We start from the raw sequence: 19,033 nt of genomic DNA, 5'->3' as shown, positions 1-19,033 counted from the left end.
GAAGTGTGTGTGTAGTCTGTGAGTGTGTAAAACATGAGTGTATGGTATCTGTAGTGTGTGTGTAATGTGTGTGCGGTATCTGTAGTGTAATGCTTGTGTGTGCAGTATCTGTAGTGTGTGTGTGTGGTATCTGTAGTGTGTGTGCGGTATCTAGTGTGTGTGAGTGTGTAATGTGTGTGCGGTATCTGTAGTATAATACTTGTGTGTGCAGTATCTGTAGTGTGTGTGTGTGTGTGGTATCTGTAGTGTGTGTGAGTATCTGTAGTGTGTGTGTGTAATGTGTGCGGTATCTGTAGTGTGTGTAATGTGTGTGAGTTATCTGTAGTGTGTAATGTGTGTGGTATCTGTAGTGTGTGTGCGCTCTATCTGTAGTGTGTGTGTGTGTGCGTAATGTGTGTGCGGTATCTAGTGTAATACTTGTGTGTGCAGTATCTGTAGTGTGTGTGTAATGCGTGCGGTATCTGTAGTGTGTATGTGTAGTGTGTGGTATCTGTAGTGTGTGTAATGTGTGTGAGTTATCTGTAGTGTGTTAGTGTGTAATGTGTGTGCGGCATCTGTAGTGTGTGTGTGTGTGTAATGTGTGTGCGGCGTCTGTAGTGTAATACTTGTGTGTGCGGTATCTGTAGTGTGTGTGTGTGTGTACGTTATCTGTAGTGTGTGTAATGTGTGCGGTATCTGTAGTGTGTGTGTGTAATGTGTGTGCGGTATCTAGTGTGTGTAATGTGTGTGCGGTATCTAGTGTGTGTAATGTGTGTGCGGTATCTGTAGTGTAATACTTGTGTGCGGTATCTGTAGTGTGTGTGTAATGTGTGTGGTATCTGTAGTGTTTGCATGTGTGTAATACTTGTGTGTGTGTGTAATACTTGCGTGTGTGTGTGTAATAATGAGTAATGGGTACGTAATGAGCCTGTGTTGTCCACCATGTGTGCTGTGTACATGTATGATGTGTGTGACTATATGATGTGTATGTAATGAGTCTGTGTTGTCCACCATGTGTGCTGTGTACATGTATGATGTGTGTAACTATATGATGTGTATGTAATGAGCCTGTGTTGTCCACCATGTGTGCTGTGTACATGTATGATGTGTGTAACTATATGATGTGTATGTAATGAGCCTGTGTTGTCCACCATGTGTGCTGTGTACATGTATGATGTGTGTAACTATATGATGTGTATGTAATGAGCCTGTGTTGTCCACCATGTGTGCTGTGTACATGTATGTGTGTGTCTGACTATTTGATGTGTATATAATGAGGTTGTGTTGTCCAGCATGTGTGCGGTGTACATCATATATGAAGTGTATGTAATTCATTGTATGTGGGCTGGTGAATTTTTTTTGTGCCAGGGCTGCTTTTTGGTCCCAGTCCGGCCCTGGCTGGGTGTCATGAGATCTTTGCGTTTGTGAACATTTAGAGCAAACCATCCCTTTTTGGAAGTGCATTGAACAGCAAGGTGGATTGCTGCTGAGGGGAAAAAGAAAAAAAAAAATCTTTAACTCTTCAGCTTAGCGAGTGTGAACGAGCTGAGTGTGACCTGAGCGTAAGTGTGAACGGCGGTAAGTGTGTGACTTGTGATTCAGTGACTTTGGATTCAGGGAGTTTCCAAGGGAGGAATTACTGATTTGCTGTCTGTATTTTATTAATACTTTGTATTTTTTTTTAATTTAACGCTTCTGTCTGGTGCAATCCCCATTAGGAAATGTGCTCCACTATTGTTAATGACATCCAGTGCACATCTTGCCACATGTATGCAGTCCTTGAGCAGCCGGTCGAGGGTGCATACTGCTGCACGTTGTGCATTTGGAAGCCCAGATACTGGATCTAAATGTGCAGCTGGCAACACTGAGATCCATAGACAATATGGAAAGGAGTCTTCTGCTCACTGAGCAGACGCTCAATGGGATAGATGAGGGGGGGATGGTAGGATGGAGCTGCAGGACAGTGGAGCAGCAAGCTGGGTGACAGTTAGAAGTCCGGGTAGAGAGAAGAGTGCCAGGGAGGCTAGTCCTGATCTGGCACACCCCAATAAGTTTGCTAAGTTGGCAGATGAGGGGGGTGCCAGTACAGGGGTAGCACTGCTGCAGCCAGGCATGTCCTCTGAAATCCGGAGGAGTGACTGCTACAGTAAGGGGGGAAATAGGAGAGCAGTACAGGCCAGACAGGTGCTGGTAGTGGGGGACTCAATTATTAGAGGAACAGATAGGGCAATCTGTCACAAAGACAGGGATCGTCGGAAGGTGTGCAGCCTACCTGCCACTCGAGTCCGACACATCGCTGATCGGGTGGACAGATTACTGGGAGGGGCTGGTGAGGATCCAGTGGTCATGGTGCACATTGACACAAATGACAAAGTTAGAGATGGGTGGAAGGTCCTTAAAGATGATTTCAGGGAATTAGGCTGCAAGCTGAAAGCAAGGACCTCCAACGTGGTATTTTCCGAAATACTGCCTGTACCACGTGCCACGCCAGAGAGGCAACAGGAGATTAGGGAGGTTAATAAGTGGCTCAAGAATTGGTGTAGGAAGGAGGGGTTTGGGTTCCTGCAGAACTGGGCCGACTTCTCAGTTGGCTACAGGTTCTACACAAGGGATGGGCTGCACCTCAATGGGGAAGGGGCAGCTGTGCTGGGGGAGAAAATGGCTAGAAGGTTGGAGGAGTGTTTAAACTAGGGATGGGGGGAGTGTATTCATTTTATAGGAGGGGAAGATAGTGCAGATAGAGACCTGGGCACAAATAAGGAAGTTGGGGGTGGCGGTGGCATGGGGGGGTGGGCTTAGAACAGTTAATAATTTAAGAAAGAATAGAGGTACAGAGAGGAACATCAAGTGCATGTATACTAATGCCAGAAGCCTCGCCAACAAAATGGATGAATTAGAATTAATGTTGTTGGAGCATAATTATGACATGGTGGGGATATCTGAGACGTGGCTGGATGAGAGCCATGACTGGGCTGTTAACTTGCAGGGCTATAGCCTTTTCAGAAATGACCGTACAGATAAGCGAGGGGGAAGGGGTGTGTCTATATATAAAATCGTCCTTAAAACCCATCCGGCGTGATAATATAGGTGAATTTAATGAAAATGTAGAGTCCCTGTGGGTGGAGATAAGGGGAGGGGGAAAAATAATAAATTACTGATAGGGGTTTGTTATAATTCTCCAAAAATAATGGAAGCAATGGAGAATATCCTCATAAAGCAAATAGATGAAGCTGTGACCCAAGGAGAAGTCATTATTATGGGGGACTTCAACTACCCTGAAATAGATTGGGGAACAGAAACCTGCAGTTCCAGCAAAGGTAATTGGTTTTTGACAACTATGAGAGACAATTACCTTTCACTAGGGTTGAGCGAAACGGGTCGTGCATTTTCATAAGTCGCCGACTTTTGGCAAAGTCGGCATCTCATGAAACCCGACCCGATCCCGGTGCGTGGTCGGCCATGCGGTACGCGATCTTGGCGCTAAAGTCGCGTTTCGTATGACGCGTTTAGCGCCATTTTTTCAGCCAATGAATGAGCGTGGGCAGAGTGATGACATAGGTCTTAGGGGAGTGAACGCCTATCGTCATGTTATCGCTTGTGCGCAGTAGGGATTTGGAATGTGCAATACGGAATTTTCTGTGCTGGGACGGAGGGGAGAGAGAGAGAGAGAGAGAGAGAGAGAGAGAGAGAGAGAGAGAGAGAGAGAGAGAGAGAGAGAGAGAGAGAGAGAGAAATAAAAAAATAAATAAATAAATAAATTCTTTCATTGGGTTTCGTGTTTCGGCCGAAACCCGACTTTTCACGGTGGTCGGCCGATTTCACTCGACTCGACTTTTAAGACAGTCGGGTTTCACAAAACCCGACTCGACCCTAAAAAACTAAAGGTCGCTCAACCCTACCTTTCACAACTGGTTCAGGACCCAACAAGGAGGGGGGCACTGCTAGACCTAATACTAGCCAGACCGCATATCAAATATAAGGGTTGGGGGTCACTTGGGGAATAGTGATCACAAAATAATAAGTTTTCGTGTATCCATTAATAAGATGTGTAGTAGAGGGGTTACAAGGACACTAAACTTCAGGAGGGCAAATTTCCAACGGATGAGAGATGATCTTGGTACAATGAACTGGGACGATATCCTGAGACATAAAAATACAAAAAGAAAATGGGAGACATTTATTAGCATCCTGGATAGGACCTGTGCACAGTATATACCGTATGGGAATAAACATACCGTATATACTCGAGTATAAGCCGAACCGAGTATAAGCCGACCCCCCTAATTTTGCCACAAAAAACTGGGAAAACTTATTGACTCGAGTATAAGCCTAGGGTGGAAAATGCAGCAGGTACCGGTGAATTTCAAAATTAAAAATAGATACTCCATACCGTTCATTATGGCCCCATAGATGCTCCATATAAAGCTGTGCCACATATAATGCTCTGCACCGTTCATTATGGCCCCATAGATGCTCCATATAAAGCTGTGCCACATATAATGCTCTGCACCGTTCATTATGGCCCCATAGATGCTCCACATAAAGCTGTGCCATATATACAATGCTCTGCACCGTTGCCCCATAGCTGTGCCATATATATAGTGCTCTGCACCGTTGCCCCATAGCTGTGCCATATAGTGCTCTGCACCGTTGCCCCATAGCTGTGCCATAGTGCTCTGCACCGTTGCCCCATAGCTGTGCCATATAGTGCTCTGCACCGTTATTGCCCCATAGCTGTGCCATATAGTGCTCTGCACCGTTCGTTATTGCCCCATAGCTGTGCCATATAGTGCTCTGCACCGTTCATAATTGCCCCATAGCTGTGCCATATAGTGCTCTGCACCGTTCATAATTGCCCCATAGCTGTGCCATATAGTGATCTGCGCCGTTCATTATTGCCCCATAGCTGTGCTGCTGCAATAAAATAATAAAACACATACTCACCTCTTTTGCTTGCAGCTCCTCGGCGCCATCTTCCCGGCGTCTCTCCGCACTGACTGATCAGGCAGAGGGCGGCGCGCACACTATATGCGTCATCGCGCCCTCTGACCTGCACAGCCAGTGCAGAGAGACAGAGACGCCGGGAAGATGGAGCGGCGCCCGGCGTGTGGAATGCGGACAGGTGAATATGACATACTTACCTGCTCCCGGCGTCCCCCGCTCCTTCCCCCGGACAGCTGGTCTTCGGTGCTGCAGCCTCTTCCTCTGTCAGCGGTCACCGGCACCGCTGATTAGAGAAATGAATTATGCGGCTCCGCCCCTATGGGGGGTGGAGCAGCCTATTCATTTCTCTAATGAGCGGTCCCACGTGACCGCTCAGGGGAAGAGGCTGCGGCACTCGGAGACCGTGGGACGGGCAGGGGGAGCAACAGGAACGCCGGGACTAGGTGAGTATGCCTCAGCGCCCTCTCCCCCTCACCCGCCGACCCCACCACCGATCATGACTCGAGTATAAGCCGAGAGGGGCACTTTCAGCCCAAAAATTTGAGTATATACGGTACTAGAAATAGGAGGAAACCAATATGGCTAAATAGAGCTGTAAGGGGCGCAATAAGTGACAAAAAGAAAGCATTTAGAGAATTAAAGGAAGTAGGTAGTGATGAGGCATTAAATAAATACAAAAAATTAAATAAATTCTGTAAAAAGCAAATCAAGGCAGCAAAGATTGAGACAGAGAGACTCATTGCTAGACAGAGTAAAAATAATCCCCAAATATTCTTTAACTACATAAATAGTAAGAAACTAAGAAATTATAGTGTTGGCCCCCTTAAAAATAGTCTGGGTGAAATGGTGGATGAGGATGAGGATGAGGAAAAATCCAATATGCTAAATGACTTTTTTTCATCAGTATTTACAAAGGAAAATCCCATAGCGGACAATATGATCAGTGATAACAAAAATTCCCCATTGAGTGTCACCTGCTTAACCCAGCAGGAAGTACGGCAGCGTCTAAAAATCACTAAAATTGACAGATCTCCGAGCCCAAATGGGATACACCCCCGAGTACTGCAGGAATTAAGTACAGTCATTGATAGACCATTATTTTTAATCTTTAACCCCTTTCTGACATTAGACGCACTATCCCGTCGAGGTGGGGTGGGCCCGTATGACCACAGACGGGATAGTATGTCATATGCGATCGGCCGCGCTCACGGGGGGAGCGCGGCCGATCGCGGCCGGGTGTCAGCTGACTATCGCAGCTGACTATCGCAGCTGACATCCGGCACTATGTGCCAGGAGTGGTCACGGACCGCCCTCGGCACATTAACCCCCGACACACTGCGATCAAACATGATCGCAGTGTTCCGGCGGTATAGGGAAGCAGTATAGGGGAGCCCCCTCCCTGCGTGCTTCCCTGAGACCCCCGGAGCAACGCCTGGAGCCGTGCACGTCAGATCGCTGATCTGACAGTGCACAGCAAAGTGTCAGATCAGCGATCTTACACTATAACATGATTCCCCCCCCAGGGCCATGTTATAGTGTAAAAAAAAAACCATATTCACATGTGTAAAAGAAAAAAAAAAAAAATCCCCCCAAAAATAAAATTGTTCCTATAAATACATTTCTTTATCTAAATAAAAAAAAACAATAAAAGTACACACTCATATTTAGTATCGCCGCGTCCGTAGCGACCCGACCTATAAACTGTCCCACTAGTTAACCCCTTCAGTGAACACCGTAAAAAAAGAGAAAAAACGAGGCAAAAAAGCTTTATCATACCGCCAAACAAAAAGTGGAATAACACGCGATCAAAAAGACGGATATAAATAACCATGGTACCACTGAAAACGTCATCTTGTCCCGCAAAAAACAAGCCGCCATGCAGCGTCTTTAAAGAAAAAATAAAAAAGTTATAGTCCTCAGAATAAAGCGATGCAAAAATTATTATTTTTTCCTATAAAATAGTTTTTATCGTATAAAAGCACCAAAACATTAAAAAAGATATAAATGAGGTATCGCTGTAATCGTACTGACACGAAGAATAAAACTGCTTTATCCATTTTACCAAACGCGGAACGGTATAAACGCCTCCCCCAAAAGAAATTCATGAATATCTGGTTTTTGGTCATTCTGCCTCACAAAAATCGGAATAAAAAGCGATCAAAAAATGTTGCGTGCTCGAAAATGTTACCAATAAAAACGTCAACTCGTCCCGCAAAAAACAAGACCGCACATGACTCTGTGGACCAAAATATGGAAAAATTATAGCTCTCAAAATGTGGTAATGCAAAAAATATTTTTTGCAATAAAATGCGTCTTTCAGTGTGTGACGGCTGCCAATCATAAAAATCCGCTAAAAAAACACGCTATAAAAATAAATCAAACCCCCTTCATCACCCCCTTATTTAGGGAAAAATTAAAAAAAAGTCTTTATTTCCATTTCCCATTAGGGCTAGGGATGGGGCTAGGGTTAAGGCTACAGTAAGGGTTGGGGCTAAAGTTAGGGTTTGGATTACATTTACGGTTGGGAATAGGGTTAGGGGTGTGGTTAGGGTTACTGTTGGGATTAGGGTTAGGGGTGTGTTTGGATTAGGGTTTCAGTTATAATTGGGGGGTCTCCACTGTTTCGGCACATCAGGGGCTCTCCAAACGCGACATGGCGTCCGATCTCAATTCCAGCCAATTCTGCGTTGAAAAAGTAAAACAGTGCTCCTTCCCTTCCGAGCTCTCCCGTGCACCCAAACAGGGGTTTACCCAAACATATGGGGTATCAGCGTACTCAGGCAACTTTGGACAACAACTTTTCGGGTCCAATTTCTCCTGTTACCCTTGGGAAAATACTAAACTGGGGACTAAAAAATAATTTTTGGGGAAAAAAGTAGATTTTTTATTTTCACGGCTCTGCGTTATAAACTGTAGTGAAACACTTGGGGGATCAAAGTTCTCACAACACATCTAGATAAGTTCCTTGGGGGGTCTAGTTTCCAATATGGGGTCACTTGTGGGGGGTTTCTACTGTTTAGGTACATTAGGGGCTCTGCAAACGCAATGTGACGCCTGCAGACCAATCCATCTAAGTCTGCATTCCAAATGACGCTCCTTCCCTTCCGAGCTCTGCCATGCACTCAAACGGCTCTGCGTTATAAACTGTAGTGAAACACTTGGGGGTTCAAAGCTCTCACAACAGCCTGAAGACCCATCTCTTCCGACAAGCCAACAACCTGCAGTAACCACCGATCAACCAAACCGCTGCATGACCAGCTCTATCCTCACCTACTGTATTCTCACCCATCCCCTGTAGATTGTGAGCCTTCGCGGGCAGGGTCCTCTCTCCTCCTGTACCAGTTATGACTTATTGTTTAAGAATATTGTACTTGTTTTTTTATGTATACCCCTCCTCACATGTAAAGCGCCATGGAATAAATGGCGCTATAACAATAAATAATAATAATAATCTAGATGAGTTCCTTTAGGGCGTCTACTTTCCAAAATGGTGTCACTTGTGGGGGTTTTCAATGTTTAGGCACATCAGTGGCTCTTCAAACGTGGAGTCCCATCTCAATTCCTAAAATTTTGAATTGAAAAGTCAAACGGCGCTCCTTCCCTTCCGAGCTCTCCCATGCGCCCAAACAGTAGTTTACCCCCACATATGGGGTATCCGCATACTCAGGACAAATTGTACAACAACGTTTGGGGTCCAATTTCTTCTCTTACCCTTGGGACAATAAAAAATTGGGGGCGAAAAGATCATTTTTGTGAAAAAATATGATTTTTTATTTTTACGGCTCTGCATTATAAACTTCTGTGAAGCACTTAATGGGTAAAAGTGCTCAACACACATCTAGATAAGTTCCTTAGGGGGTCTACTTTCCAAAATGGTGTCACTTGTGGGGGGTTTCAATGTTTAGGCACCTCAGTGGCTCTCCAAACGCAACATGGCGTCCCATCTCAATTCCTGTCAATTTTGCATTGAAAAGTCAAACGGCTCTCCTTCCCTTCCGGGCTCTCCCATGCACCCAAACAGTGGTTTACCCCCACATATGGGGTATTGGCGTACTTAGGACAAATTGTACAACAACTTTTGAGGTCCATGTTCTCCTGTTACCCTTGGGAAAATAAAACAAATTGGAGCTGAAATACATTTTTTGTAAAAAAAGTTAAATGTTAATTTTTATTTAAACATTCCAAAAATTCCTGTGAAATATCTGAAGGGTTAATAAACTTCTTGAATGTGGTTTTGAGCACCTTGAGGGGTGCAGTTTTTAGAATGTTGTCATACTTGGTTATTTTCTGTCATATAGACCCCTCAAAATGACTTCAAATGAGATGTGGTCCCTAAAAAAAAATGAGAGTCCTCAGTGGTTGATACCTTTTAATGGCTAACTGAAAAGATGGTAACAAATTGCAAGCTTTCGAGACTACATACGTCTCTTCATCAGGCAAAGACAAATTCTGAAGAATCACATATTTATGCACAACATAGTATAGAGATAGTATACTATGTTGTGCATAAATATGTGATTCTTCAGAATTTGTTTTAGTCTTTGCCTGATGAAGAGACGTATGTAATCTCGAAATCTTGCAATTTGTTACCTTTCAATGGCTAACTGAAAAGATGGTATCAACCACTGAGGACTCTCAATTCTAAATATTTTTCTATCTACTGGCTAACACAGTACCAAGATATATTTCTTTCCTGTAAAAAAAAATGGTGTTTTAAAAATGAGAAATTGCTGGTCAACTTTTAACCCTTATAACTCCCTAACAAAAAAAAAATTTGGTTCCAAAATTGTGCTGATGTAAAGTAGACATGTGGGAAATGTTACTTATTAAGTATTTTGTGTGAAAAATCTCTGTGATTTAATTGTATAAAAATTCAAGGTTGGAAAATTGCAAATTTTTCTAAATTTTCGCCAAATTTCTGTTTTTTTCACAAATAAACGCAGGTAATATCAATGAAATTTTACCACTATCATGAAGTACAATGTCAGAATCACCGGGATCCGTTGAAGCGTTCGAGTTATAACCTCATAAAGGGACAGTGGTCAGAATTGTAAAAATTGGCCTGGTCATTAACGTGCAAACCACCCTTGGGGGTACAGGGGTTCAAGAGTCCATAATAACAGGGTCTGTACCACAGGACTGGCATATAGCAAATGTGGTGCCAATATTCAAAAAGGGGACAAAAACTGAAGTCGGTAATTATAGGCCAGTAAGCTTAACCTCTACTGTGGGTAAAATCCTGGAGGGTTTTCTAAGAGATGCTATACTGGAGTATCTGAAGAGGAATAACCTCATTACCCAGTATCAGCACGGGTTTACTAGGGACCGTTCATGTTAGACTAATTTGATCAGCTTCAATCAAGAGGTAAGTTCCGGACTGGACCAAGGGAACCCAGTAGATGTAGTGCATATGGACTTTTCAAAAGCTTTTGATACGGTGCCACACAAAAGGTTGATACATAAAATGAGAATAATGGGGATAGGGGAAAATATGTGTAAGTGGGTTGAGAGTTGGCTCAGGGATAGGAAACAAAGGGTGGTTATTAATGGAGCACATTCGGACTGGGTCGCGGTTAGCAGTGGGGTACCACAGGGGTCAGTATTGGGCCCTCTTCTTTTTAACATATTTATTAATGACCTTGTAGGGGGCATTCAGAGTAGAACTTCAATATTAGCAGATGGCACTAAACTCTGCAGGGTAATCAATACAGGGGAGGACAATTTTATATTACAGGATGATTTATGTAAACTAGAAGCTTGGGCTGATAAATGGCAAATGAGCTTTAATGGGGATAAATGTAAGGTCATGCACTTGGGTAGAAGTAATAAGATGTATAACTATGTGCTTAATTCTAAAACTCTGGGCATAACCGTCAATGAAAAAGACCTGGGTGTATGGGTGGATGACAAACTTATATTCAGTGGCCAGTGTCAGGCAGCTGCTACAAAGGCAAATAAAATAATGGGATGCATTAAAAGAGGCATAGATGCTCATGAGAACATAATTTTACCTCTATACAAGTCACTAGTTCGACCACACTTAGAATACTGTGCACAGTTCTGGTCTCCGGTGTATAAGAAAGACATAGCTGAACTAGAGTGGGTGCAGAGAAGAGCGACCAAGGTTATTAGAGGACTGGGGGGTCTGCAATACCAAGATAGGTTATTACACTTGGGGCTATTTAGTTTGGAAAAACGAAGACTAAGGGGTGATCTTATTTTAATGTATAAATATATGAGGGGACAGTACAAAGACCTTTCTGATGATCTTTTTAATCATAGACCTGAGACAGGGAGAAGGGGGCATCCTCTACGTCTGGAGGAAACACCGGATTACGTACCGGTAATGCTCTTTTATAGAGCCACGACAGCACCCACTGAGAGAGGGGATCCGCCCCTAGGAACAGGAAACCCTATGGAGAGATAAAAAGGGGCGGTCCCCTCGCTCCCACAGTTTGGGTTACAGAGATTGCGAGGAACCGCCCACCAGTATTAGTAGGCAATTTTATTATCATTTTATCTTAGACTACTAATATTTACAAGAACCAATCACCCTTATCCGTGCTCATATGCAAACTAATATATAAGGGAGGGAAGTGAAGGGGTGCTGTCGTGGCTCTATAAAAGAGCATTACCGGTACGTAATCCGGTGTTTTCTCTTCGCCACGACAGCACCCACTGAGAGACTTTCAGAGATAGTCATTTGGGGGGGATTATCGTGTTAAGAACTGATCTACCGAAACACAGGTCAGTGGAGGCAGATAAATCTAGTCTATAGTGACTATAGAAGGTAGTAGGGGACGACCAGGTTGCGGCCTTACATATGAGTTCTATTGGAACCTCTCCCCGCTCTGCCCAGGATGATGCTATCGCCCGGGTGGAGTGTGCCTTTACAGTCTCAGGTGGATCTTCCCCTTTAGATGAATAGGCCAGGTATATCGCCTCCCGAATCCATCGGGATAATGTGCCTTTAGTAACACCAGCTCCTTTCCTTTGACCCTGGAAGGAAACAAAGAGAGCCCTGCTCTTCCTCCAGGGACTAGTCCTGTCTAGATAGGTTATCACAGCCCTTCTCACATCTAAAGTATGGTACTTTTCTTCATCCTGATTAGTAGGGTTATTATAGAAGGTAGGAAGAAGAATTTCTTGAGATCTATGGAATTTAGTACACATTTTAGGTAAGTAGGAAGGGTCTGTTTTTAGGACAATCCTATCTGGCAATATTGACATAAATGGAGGATCTACTGATAGTGCCTGTATGTCACTTACCCTTCTTGCCGATACTAAGGCGACAAGAAGAGCAGTCTTGAGGGAGACATGTTTAATGTGAGCAGAATGTAGAGGCTCAAATGGGTGATCTGTCAAGGCTTCAAGGACCAGATTAACATCCCAAGGAGGTGAGTGGGGAATTTGGACCGGTTCTGCTCTCTGGCAGGCTGAAATGAATCTGGATATCCACCTATCTCCCGCAACGTTGTGACTATACAGAGCCCCTAGCGCAGAAACTTGCACTCTTAAGGTATTAACTGAAAGGCCTAAGTCCCGTCCTTTCTGGAGAAATTCGAGAATGAGAGAGACTGGAATTTCCTTTGACAGGGCTGAGGGATAGAGGCTTAAAAATTTCTTCCATACTTTTACATAGATCGATGTAGTGGATCTTTTCCTACTCAGCAGTAGGGTATCAATTACTTTATCAGAGAAGCCCCTTAGCTTTAACAGCTGCCTCTCAAATCCCAGGCTGTCAACCACAGACCCTTCACATGAGGGTGGTTGAAGGGCCCCTGGAAAAGCAGATCTTGATTCTCTGGGAGAATCCATGGATCCGAGATGGACATGGCTCTGAGCAGAGAAAACCATGGTCTCTTTGGCCAGAACGGGGCAATTAAGATCACATTCGCTCTGTCCTCCCTTATCTTCCTGATTACTGTTGGAAGAATCATCGGGGGAAAGGCATACGCTTTCTGAAATGTCCACGGAATCTGGAGGGCGTCGAGAACATCGGGGTTGTCTGTCCGGAACATTGAGGCGAATGTTTTCACTTGCCTGTTGTCCCTTGTAGCGAAGAGATCTATGTCGGGTATACCCCATTTTATAGTTATCATATTGAATATCCGACGATTTAACATCCACTCCCCTTGATGGAGGGTATGACGACTGAGAAAGTCTGCTTTTGCGTTGTCTATCCCTCGGACATGTAGTGCTGATAAGGACAGAAGATGATTTTCGGCTATAGTCAAGATGTTTTCGGCTATAGACATGAGAGTGCCTGATCTCGTTCCGCCTTGATGGTTGACGTAAGCCACTGATGTCATGTTGTCTGAGAGTACCCTGGTATGTGTTCCGTGCAACTGTGGGAGGAATTCACATAGGGCATGATAGATGGCTTTTAGTTCTTTTTTATTAGACGAGTCGTCTAACTCCGTAACCGACCATAACCCTTGGACAACCTGGTCCCCCAAGTGTGCCCCCAACCATGAGGGCTGGCATCCGTAAATATTATGTTTGAGGGTTTAATTTCCCAGGGAACCCCGCTAATTAGATGATCTGGTTGTAGCCACCAGGTTAGAGATTGGATTACGTCATTAGAAAGGGATATTTTACCGTCTAACCGCCCTTGTAATTTTATCTCCTCATGCAAAATTGCATACTGTAAGCACCTCGAGTGGAATTGGGCCCATGGAACCGCCGGGATACATGACGTGAAGGAGCCAAGTAAGGACATACCTTCCCGAAGGGAAATTATGGGTTTATCTAGTATAGACTGAACTTTATTCCTCACCGTTATTTGTTTAGATTCTGGGAGAAAACATCTTTGACTTATAGAATCTAATATAATCCCCAAAAATACTTGCCGAGTCGTTGGGATCAGCCTAGATTTTTCCCAATTTATTATCCATCCTAAGCTCTGCAAGGATGAAATCATGTGACTTAACCTTTGTTGACATTGTGAGGGGGATTTTCCTACCACTAAAAGGTCGTCTAGATATGGGATTATGAGGGTGTCTTTTAATCTTAGAAATGACCTCTGACATTAGTTTAGTGAATACCCTTGGAGCAATTGATAGTCCAAAGGGCATTGCTGTATACTGAAAGTGCCGTATATATCCTTTTATGACAACCGCCACGCGGAGATATTGTTGATGTTCTTTAAAGATTGGGAGATGGTAATACGCATCTTTCAGGTCCAGAACCGTCATAAAGCAATGGGAAAACAGGAGTTTTATGGTGGATCGGATAGACTCCATTTTAAAGGTTTGATTTTCTAAGAAGGTGTTTAATTTCTTAAGGTTTATAATGGTTCTGAATGATCCATCCGGTTTTGGTATTAGAAATAAAGGGGAGTAAAACCCTTTGCCCTCCTGAGGAAGTGGAACTTCCACCAGAACCCCCTTGGACAGAAGACTCATTACTTCCTGCTCCAATGCCTCCTGTTGTGATTGAGATTTTAATGAAGTCAATAGAAATGAGTCCGGAGGGACTCGGGAAAATCTTAATTTTAAGCCGGAGGTGACAAGATCATTTGCCCAACTATTTGATGTTATCAGCCGCCATTTATCTGAGAAGGAGGATAATCTACCTCCCACAGGTAGATCCGCTCTAACGGGGTTTGTCCTCAGGTTTGAAAGGGCGCTTCCCAAAGAATGCCCCCCTTTGTTTGGTGTCTCTAGTGGCCCAGCGGTCTTGGTTCTTAAAATCTTTCCTTTTATTAAACATGGGCTTCCGGAATGCTCTCCTATAGGATGGAAGGTAATTAACGTTAGGGAAGCCCTTCTTCCTCTCTCCCGCTTTAGTTAAAATTTCGTCTAGTTTAGTACCAAACAGGTACTCACCCTGACACGGGAGGCCACACAATTTAGATTTTGTTTGGGGATCACCCTTCCATCCTTTAAGCCACAGGGCTCTACGTGCTGCATTCGTGAGTCCCGCTGACTTAGCCGCCAAGCGTATGGAGTCAGCAGATGAGTCCGCCAGGAAGGCTGTAGCCCCTCTGATCAGGGGTATAGAGGACATTAATCTGTCTCTAGAGAGACCGCTTTTTAGTCCCTCCTCCAAGTCATTTAGCCAGACTAGCATGGACCTAGCGGTGCATGTAGCCGATATTGCCGGCCTAAAGGCTCCCGTACATGACTCCCAAGCTCTTTTTAAAAGAGAGTCGGTTTTGCGGTCCAATGGGTCTTGTAATGAACCCGAATCCTCCACGGGCAGTGAGGATTTTTTGGATGTGGATGCCACTGCCGCATCCACCTTCGGGGCTTTTGACCATAATAAGAACTCGTCATCATTGAAGGGATAACGTCTTTTTGAGGTTGGTGGTAAACCCCTTTGCCCCTGGCTTTCCCACTCTTTCTTGATTAGATCTTTTACCGCTGATATTACAGGAAAGGAGGGCCTTTTCTTTTCTGACAGACCAGCGAACATGATATCCTGCTGCGTTTTAGGGACCTTAGAATCTTCAATACCCATGGTGTTGCAGACTGATTTTACCAGGTTATCAATGCTATCGGTGGGAAAGCATGTATCTTGATCCTCATCAGAGGAAACGTATTCACGGGAAATGTCCGAGTCTGCATTTTCTCTGTCAGACGACTGGTCAGATATAGGGGAAACGTATCCTTTTTTCACTTTAGTACGTGGCTCTTTGTCAGAACCATGTAAGGCTCGTAATTCTTCCCTGATCATGACCCTAATATCCTCAGATCTAACCGAGGCTTCTTCCCGTAGGGTAGAGTCAATACACGGTTTACACAACCTCTTTTTATGACTATCCGGAAGGGGCTGGAGACATAACGCACACTGTCTGTGTTTCGTTTTTTCAGTCCTTTTGGCCTAGGGTGTGAGGGAGAGGGAACAGTAATCAGCCTAAATAGGGTAGATATACACTCACCCAGTGAAGCTGTTTGTGAAGGTACCGGCTGATGGGGAGGAGACTGAGGCACGGGTTGAGGAATAGCACGATCCGACTTGCTTTTCCTAGAAGATCCGCTCTGCTTAGAGCGGCTGGTGCTGGCATGGCTGCGTGGAGTGGATGCGGTGGCTTCTAACGAAGACATCACAGCGTCCTGCGCAGAATCCATAGTGGACGCCGGAGCGACATCGCCGGCGTCCTTTCATATGGGGGCCGCCATCTTCTTCCGGTTGTACCCGGAAGCGCTAGTCACTTCCGGGTCGCGGCCACACTGTATGGGCCTGCGCTGCCGCCGGTGTCAGCGCAGGCGCTGTCCCCCTCCTCCTCCATCACCCCGGAAGTTACCTGTATTTCCGGGGGAATACACTGGGGCTCCATGCTGTGTATGCGTCCGCCGAGAACGGCGCGACGCTGACCGCATCACAGCGTTGCTCCCGCAGACGAAACCGGCTGGTATCCCGAGAGCCAGCAACCACCGTCCTGGCCTCACGGCGTCTGCCAGCAGAGGGGGGAAACTGAGCCAGGACCCCCGACGCTGCTTCCAGCCCTGGAGCCCCTGCCGTCCTCTAAGGTAAACCGCGCAGGCGGCATCCAGGCTGGGTATCCTCTTCTCTCCATGGATTCCCGTAGGAACAGGAAACCAAAACTGTGGGAGCGAGGGGACCGCCCCTTTTTATCTCTCCATAGGGTTTCCTGTTCCTAGGGGCGGATCCCCTCTCTCAGTGGGTGCTGTCGTGGCGAAGAGAAAAGAAGGTTTAAGCATAATAACAGACGCAGATTCTTTACTGTAAGAGCAGTGAGACTATGGAACTCTCTGCTGTATGATGATGTAATGAGTGAGGGGACTGGATACCTTTCTGGAAAAGTATGTTACAGGGTATATACACTAGATTCCTTGATAGGGTGTTGATCCAGGGAACTAGTCTGATTGCCGTATGTGGAGTCGGGAAGGAATTTTTTTCCCCCAATGTGGAGCTTACTCTTTGCCACATGGGTTTTTTTTTGCCTTCCTCTGGATCAACATGTTAGGGCATGTTAGGTTAGGCTATGGGTTGAACTAGATGGACTTAGTCTTCCTTTAACCTTAATAACTGTGTAACTTTTCACCAAGGTGCCTGGTGTAGCTGACACAGTCTCCGGGATACAAGTCCCTATCCGGGTGTCCTTCCCACAAGTGAGACTCCACGTCTCTCCTGTTAACAAAGATCTCCGCATAGAGTCCCGGTTCTTTTATAAAGCCCCAGCCGCCTTGTAGCTTGAAGGTGACCACTATGCCCTGCTTACGCGGGGCCTGGTTGACTGTACGGTCCTTGCGGGCCTGGGCTTTGACCTGTAGATCCCGCTTGTCAAAGGCTCGGCGCTGGGCCTGAAGATCTATAATAATCCGCTAAGATCATACCAAGATGATTTGACCTGTATTTTGGAAAGGCCTTTCACTTCTTTTGTTTTTGAGGGTTGCTCTCTTTTTTGTAGCCTGTGATATAAATGCCCGTAATTTATTTTTTTTATCTGATTTCTCACTCGCTGTATAGATTGATCTGTTTGGGCTTCAATTCTTTCTCAATTTCTTTGTGAAGCATCCTAATTGCAATTTCTCTTGCCTGTATTCATTGGTTTCATAACGGTATAGCTCCTCCCATTTAAATGATTGGCCGCTTGATGATATGAGTCATATGATGCCCATGTATAGATGCATCGGTGTGTATTCACTGGGGCTATGACGGTGTTGCTCCTCCCACTTATTGGCCACTTGATGGTATGAGTCATATGACACCCGTCTATAGAGATACCAGTATGCACCTAATGTTGTTATGATGGTGTAGCTCCGCCCATTCGAATCTGATTGGCTGCCTGAGTATGAGTCAGATGACATCCGCCTATAGACACACCCTGTACATGCATTGGTGCTGATTGTGTAACTCCTCCTACTTACGTTTGATTGGCCGCTTGATGGTATAAGTCATATGACGTCCATCCATAGACACGCCCCCAGGAAGAAGCAACCACAAAATGCGCGTTGGAGTTCAGAAGGACCAGCCTGTCACTTGACAGTGAATCGTTTGGTGGACACCTTCCTAGGTAATATGTAGATTGATGTGAATTGTCATTTGTGTGTATGTGAAGGAACACCACAGCTGTAGGAACTATGTGTTTTCTATTGTTGGCATAACCATGCCCTTAGCATGTGCTTGGGAGTTGTGGATATTTTCTGATCCATACCAATAACACAGGTAGTATTTTGTAAATACTGGATTATTCCTTTTGACTGATGTGTAATACTTGGTTTGAGTATATATGCACTTTAATATCACCTAAAAGACCATTTTGATATAGTGAAGAAATTGTATAAGTAACTTTTTGTCCCCTTATATTATGCTGACCTCTCTTTTTGCTTGGCCTGAGGCACCAATCTGTTCTATTTTTGTATGGGTTATATTTGTTGAATAAATTTATTGTTTTAATATTGTGGTCTAGAAAACACTTCTTGATCCTAAATATGGAGTTCTATAGAAGGATCTGTTTTAAATGTTGAAGAGTTGTGGACAGCTCTGAAAGAGCAGTCAGATCCAGATCTGTGGCTGACACAGCTGAACCTACAGCCAGGAATGGTTGTGTCGGACAATGGCTGTAACCTGGTGGGAGCTGAGGCGAGTTCACACACACATACCTTGCCTGACCCATGTGCTTAACATCATGGTTCAGCATTTAATCAAAACCTACCCAGGGCTGCTGGATCTGCCTATGATAGTATGCTGACTGTGTGCCCATTTTAGAAAGTCAGCTATAGCTTCAGCCACCCTTGCCATGCTTCCACAGCGTTTGCAGCTTTCGGCTCACCGACTGGTGTGTGATGTCCCCACGTGTTAGAACTCTACACTGCATATGTTGGAAAGGATTTGTGAGCAGAAGAGGGCAGTTGTTGATTACCAGCATCAACAAGGCCGTCGTTATTCAGTTCAAACTCCACACATAAGACCTCAGGAGTGGACATGGATGTCAGATATCTGTACCATCCTGCAAAACTTTGAGGAGTCCACCAAGATGTAAGCAGCGATGACGCCATAATTAGCGTCACCATCCCACTTCTCTGCATTCTGAAAAGCGCTCAGCTCACAATTAAAGAGGATGCATTGCAGGCGGAGCACGAGGACATGGAGCAAGGAACCAAGCAGGGTGATTACACAGAGTCCAGCCTCATGTAAT

The 19,033-nt window shown here is 44.9% G+C and overlaps 1 long non-coding RNA gene across 2 annotated transcripts in view; it reads right to left on the bottom strand.

Moving 5' to 3' along the window:
* LOC143770070 (uncharacterized) overlaps positions 1–19,033 on the bottom strand; it is an 81,416-nt gene that overhangs the window by 52,615 nt on the left and 9,768 nt on the right. The window lies entirely within an intron of this gene.

Source organism: Ranitomeya variabilis, chromosome 4, assembly GCF_051348905.1.
Source record: "Ranitomeya variabilis isolate aRanVar5 chromosome 4, aRanVar5.hap1, whole genome shotgun sequence".
Lineage (NCBI taxonomy): Eukaryota > Metazoa > Chordata > Amphibia > Anura > Dendrobatidae > Ranitomeya > Ranitomeya variabilis.
The sequence above is the reverse complement of the archived record's forward strand: the minus strand, read 5'-3'. Positions and strand labels throughout refer to the sequence as shown.